Genomic DNA, 6,412 nt, shown 5'->3' with positions numbered 1-6,412 from the left:
TCGGGGAGGAAAGCTGCTCTTGCTCTTGGTGCTCTTCTGTTAGAGCTCTTTAGTCCCATCCCTACCAAAGAGGATCTCCCCAACATTAAAAGGGAGCGAGTGACTCTCGTCTCGGTGTTCTCGAAAGGGAATTCTTTGACCCGCGGGTGCGAATCGGTAGCTGGTCAGATGAACCCTACTAAAGCTCCAGGTCCCGATGGGTTTATTTGGCTTCGTTGCTTACTACATGACATGGGTCTTCACTTGTTATCGCCTTCCTCCTTTCCTTCTTATACAACCCCATTTACCTCCATTTCATCCACGAAAGTACGGTTGTTTGATTTCAAGTAGCACTTGTTGAATCCTTTATAGAAGGAGCTCTTTAAAAAGCACCAGAAAGATCTTATACATTAGTGAGTTCCCACTATGCAGGAAGCCCTTTTAGAAAAAGCACTAAAAAAAGTCAATCTTTCTCATCTAAGCTTGGCTTACCCTCTTTCTTTCCCTAAAATCCCTCCCCTTCTTTGCTGGGAGGAACTGATTATAGAACTGCTGCAATTAGAGGGAAGAAGTCACTGCCGTTATCACTGGCTATCTTGCTTGTTCACATTGAGAGAATGTATAGCTTGTACTTTAGTACCTACTGGAAAGCGACTTGAGTGAATCTTACTGGCTTACTTTCAGGAGTTGGAATAGCAGGAATGGAAGGCGAAGGAAGGGCTATATACTGGATGGGAGAAGGCCTTAGTAGACTGTAATTGGATCGAAAAGAGAAGGATAAAAGGCGCTTTAGCCCTTAATACCCTTTAGAAAAAGGATGAACCTCACCTACGTTTGAAAACGAACTGCTCTTATGCACCTTACCTATTGGCTGGATCGACAGCAAAAGCTACTCCAACTTCAGCCTCTACTGAAGGAAAGGCAATAGCTATAGAAAGTTCTGCTACCTAAGAGGTAGGGCTTGCTATAAGATACGGGCTTTCTGGCATGGAAAGACGAACTCAATTGGAAAATGGCCCTATACCATACATCCTGCTGCCTCGGGACGACTGCACGTTACATCATAGCAGCACGACCAAATAGAGGCAGCAAGCAGCCCGGTTGGGCGCTAGCGCTTTATATTAGACTAATAATATATAATATTAGTGTTGGGCTTTTCCCCCTTTCCATCCCTTTATCCAATTCCCTACAACTGATTTTTATTTATACTACTATAAGACTTCTATTCAAACATGATGGATATTGAAACCAGCAACTTCTTATCTTAGGAGAGTAGCTAGACTGAGTTTCCACTTCTATACTCCAGTTTACAGAGGGCTAATGACTGGCTTCTTTGTCTAGTCGCAACTTTCAAACTTAGCCTAGCCAATTGGGTTGTTAGGTTCCTGATTACTGCCCTAAGTAAGACTTTCGTTCAGTGACATCACAAGGGTTGGTTTGCACGCTTAGGGCCATTGGTAGGGGTAGCATTGACTATTGGCTTACTCCAATCCTATCTTTGGTTCTTTATAGCTGATAATCAGTATAAACTAAGGGGGTATAAGTGCATGATTCTTTCTCCCACAAGCAACGAGAAAGATACCGAAGGAGGATATGAGAAATCCGCGGATTCCCTAAAGCTAGAGCAGCTACTTCCTTAGAACTGCTCCGAGATGGTATTCAAGAAAAGCTCACTAGCAGAAAAAGGGTTTTGAAGAAGCCGACATTGAATTGACTACCTAAACTGCCTGCCTTTCTTTCAAGATCAAGATACTACTCCTATGATTTCATTACAGGGAAAAGAACTTAAACCTCTCAAACTCGGAAAAGAAAAATCGAATCTTTCTTGACCAGGAGCAATAGACACCGAAAGGTGTAAAGTGAGTGCCTCCGCTTCTGAAAGAGCTGCGGTTAGAACAATTCCAATTGAGCTTGGATTCGCTGCATCAATGTCAATAAATGTGCTTGCAGAGTGGGGAACTATAAGCATAACAGCTCTTGAAAAAGAAAGAACTAGTCTTGATGCCGAAAATCCCATCTTTTTTTTGTAATTAAAGTGAACCTATAACTTTCTACCTTAGTGCCGCTGTTGGAACTGCAGATTCTTTATGACTGGACGGGTACGACCTCTTGCTTCTCAATGTCATAGAATGGATAGGTGATGTTTCCAACCGGAAAAGACGAAAAAGAAAAAATAAAGAAAATAAGAGCGGGTGAAGGAGTTAGAGATCTGTGCCTAGACCTTGAAGTCACTTTCGGGATTAGCTTGATTTGGGCTAGGAAATACTTCTATTTTTAGCATATTACGTGAAACCTATACTCTTATGGTTAGTTCGCATCCTCACCATCTAATTCAAACTCATTACCGACTGCTGCAACCTTTGCCGGGAAAGAAGAAGGAATTGAATCCAAACCCCTAACTCGAGCCTAATTCTTCATCTGCACCTGAGACAAGTAACGGATATCCCACTCCGGGTAAGCTAGCATAGAATAATAATATAGAAGATTCGAATTTGATAAAATGATTTTTGAAACTAAGAATGAATTTTCTCTAGTAGGGGGTTATTCGGGTATGGAGAAGTCAATGTATTCAGTCAACAAAGAAATCAATCCTCGAAGGACCAGTAAAAGGAAGGAAGACACATCCATTTGCCTCGCAGAGAACAGAAAATCTTCTTGGTAGCAGTGACCAAAGATCTGTAAACTCCCGTCTACAGAACCATCTGTACCACCAGGTGCTACTCTTCTTCGCCATTTACTATACTATAGAATAGATCCGTCCCGATCCTAGCCTACTTGACTACGTTCCCATTTCTCCAAAAATGGTTGAATACAAAGTCTACTGCCTATTCTTATTCAACTCATAAATCATTGAACTAAGCCGGGTAGTTACTTTATAGTAATCCTGTCTCCATACGTTTATTCCATAGCCTATTGACCAAGCTAGATCTGCAGCCAGTGACGATAACTAAGTAAAGAGTAGTTTACTGGGACAATCCACTAGATCCATAAGCCCGTAACGGAAGATGAATAGCCTTTCTTTTCCTGTTTCCCGTTCGATCCCGCCCGAACTGCATTCAAAAATGAAGCAAGGAGTTTTTTCTCTGAGCAAAGTAGTCTAGCCGTAACCACTACAGGCAAAAAAGTAAAGTAACCGAGGGATTACCAAGCTAGAAAGAAGAGTTGGTTTTGAGTTCACTTCCATCTTACTTATTTAGTCTTCTCCTATTCTAAGTAAACCCCGCCCCCATATGCCCTGGGTAGACATGTGAAGGTAGACTTTGACCGGTCTTGGTCTGTGTTTGGGCGTGCTAGCAAGGCTAAGGCTGGAAAAAAAGTACATCAAGATCAGTCAAGTCATCACTTATTCGATTGTTGATTCTATTCCCTAGCCAGGTCGAATAAATACCATATTGGTTCCACATGCCGTCGCTAGATTGAGATCTGCAGGGTGGCGGGTACTTCGACTGCCTTGTATCAGGTGAAGAGAGGGGGGGTGGTAGGCTTAGTAGGGCTCGAACCTACAATATCACCGTTATGAGCGGTACGTTTCAACCAATTAAACTATAAGCCCTTACGGATCTCTACATGCAATTTGCTCACTTAGGGAAGAGCGGATGGAAAGGAAAGAGGAGGTCTTTGCTCTATCTGCTTCTGCCTCTTCCCAGGAATGAACAATTGGATAAAAAAAATGATTTTTTCTATTTTTTTTATTATTTTTTATAGATAGCTATAGAATATTATATGTCTATTATTATTATAAATAGAATTTAAGCAAGCGGCCCTTTCGCGACTCAAACAGCCGGTACACTTTCCGGCTCGCAACGGCTCAAACGGGCGGGGGCTCTCTATTTGCTTGCAATTCCGGCTGTTCGCCTTTAGTTAGAAGTCAAAGTAGAGGGTTCTTTTAACACAATTTAAAAGAAAGTATAAAAGTATAGATGAAGTAAGAAAAAGTATATAAGGAGTGAGAAAGAAAAACTTGGTTACGGGAACCGAAGGTTAGGCCGACGACTTTAGTAGAGATACACCTAAAAAAGTTTATTCCTACCCTTCCCCTTTCTGTCAATGTTACCAATTCCCGGAATACCTCGTGTATACAGTTGTACAACTACTTTATTCTTCCGACTTCTTTAGCCACTTCCGCATCTGTCGTATTCGGGAAAGCTTGCTTCGTGGCGGAGCATTTAGCAATGCCAGCAGCCTGGTGAGGGCTGGCTGTCTGAGGACAGGTTAAGGCAGGGCCTGCTGGGCTTGCTTCACATGAGATTGGGCGAGGGAATCGAAAAGGGGCGCTTATCAAAGTATAAAAAGAAGTTTCTTTATCTTCCCGGAAACCACTGCATTACATCCAGCCTCTTTGGGCATAGTTGAATTGAGTAAGAAGGAAAGTGGGAGAATGAGGAATAAAAAAATTTACAGGTATTAAACATATAGCACTAGACTCTAATTTCTTTTATAGCTTTTGCTGGTGGGATCGAGAAGAAAAGAGACACCTTGATCGTCCTTATGGCATGGCCGTATCCGTAGGTACCATTATAGGCCGCTGGCTTCGAAGAGAGAGAATCTCTTTATTAGTAGCCCATTGATGCAAGTTTTGTTCTCTCTCTATGTAAGAAAGTCACGCTTCGCTTCTCTACTCTACTCCCGCAGAGATTTCTCGTATAAAGAGCTGTTGTCGAGCTTCATTACATAGGTGAAAGCTCGAACTCCATTAACGAGAAACTCTCTTACTCGCTTGATACGCCCATCAATTCATTAATGAAAGCAAGTTCTGTTCAAAAACCTCGTCCGAGGTCAAAACAAGAGTTGTTAAGCTTAAGCTGCTTATTCGATTGCTATTCTTTATATGTCACTTCCTCGTCCATTAACAAGGCAAGAGCAAGTGCCACAGATGATTCGAGAGCAGTATCGCCATTACTGTAAACGAGGTCTGCCGAAATCGCAGCTTTCGGACTTGGCTTGGAAAACCAAAACGAGCTTTATTCCGAGGTGGTGAACCACATTATCTCCAGGGTAGAAATAGAGCCGACCGTCGAGGACCACCAGAACTGGCTTGAGAAAGAGCCCTAAGCCTGAGATGGAGCCTAGCTTTCTGACTGGGCAAACAGCTCCTACCTCGTTAGACGAATTCGCTCCTAGAGGAGAGCGAAAGTGATCTATTGAGTCAACCGGGGCTCTTTATAGCTCTGCCTTTATTCGGATTCCCCTTGAAACTAGTCCCGTCTTTGCTGCTTTTCTAAGAAGTTCCTATAAATAGAAATGCCCACTCTCTTTCTTCTAGTCGAACGTCTTAAATTAAAAGGCGGCTGACTCTTCCACTTCTACATGAACCATCCGCTCCTTTTACTGTATCGCTTACGTTATATAGGAATTCCTGAGCCCAATAGTTAAGAATAACAAGTTCTTCATTACATAAAATAGAATAATTGAGAGAAAGATATTGTGATGATAAAAAAAAAAACAATTTGCTGAGCCGGAACAAAAGATAGAAAATTTATACCAAAGGAAGTTCCAACCAATAAGAATCCTAATGAACCTAAAAAGACGATAAGGGCCCAGCAAAAATGACTTAGTTTTCGAGACCCCGTTATAAGTTCTATCCATATATATATATATGTTCTGATCGCCAACTCATACTTGATCCGATTTCATTTTATTGGAATTGAGAGAATACCCCAAATTCCTTTTACTTTACTTTTTTTTGTTTCCTAAGGAACTCTCATCAAACTAGTGCTAGTTGATGTGAACCCTTAGGAGTTTTTCATCAAATTGGTTAGATCTAAACTAATAACATACCCTTGATCCCAATATAACTCAACTGGCATACCGTTCTTCTATCTAAATCTAAGTGAGCGCTTTCAGGCATATGCTCCTACTGGGATATGGATTGAAACCAGTGAAACTATCAGGCTGAGAAAACTTCCTACTTGTGCATATCCGTCTGCTCTGAGCGAGAAAACGGACACATATTGATCATTGACCTCCGCCAAGCATTAGTGCAGCGGTAAACTTGGCATCATAAGATGTTTGAAAGGTTGGAGGAATGAATGCCAATCTCATGTCGTTTTCATTTTCTGCGAGATCATCTTTGGGAAGACAGGGCACCAATATCAGATATGGAAAATGCACTCTTCCACCAATGTAATGCCAGGGTGTTTCAACTCATGGTAGGCTCGTCTCTCTGGCTAGAAGGAAATGTTTGGAATGTTATCTTAGTCCCTTGCTGCCGCCTTGCTCAAGCAATAAAAAGATGAACTCGCCTGGGCTGATGAGACCGGTTGTAGAGAGATTTTTGAAGCCCGCCCATTTAGATTAAGGGAGGCAATCAAGGAAAGGCAGGCGACCAAAGCGAGACTGTCAGAGTCCTGAAAGGAGAGCGACAGTGGGCGTGGTTCAGGTTTTGAGTTTAGGCAATTTACAATTGTAGTCGTTCACGTTTTCCAATGAAATG

Source organism: Primulina tabacum, chromosome 6, assembly GCF_025594145.1.
Source record: "Primulina tabacum isolate GXHZ01 chromosome 6, ASM2559414v2, whole genome shotgun sequence".
Lineage (NCBI taxonomy): Eukaryota > Viridiplantae > Streptophyta > Magnoliopsida > Lamiales > Gesneriaceae > Primulina > Primulina tabacum.
This window is presented reverse-complemented; position numbering follows the sequence as displayed.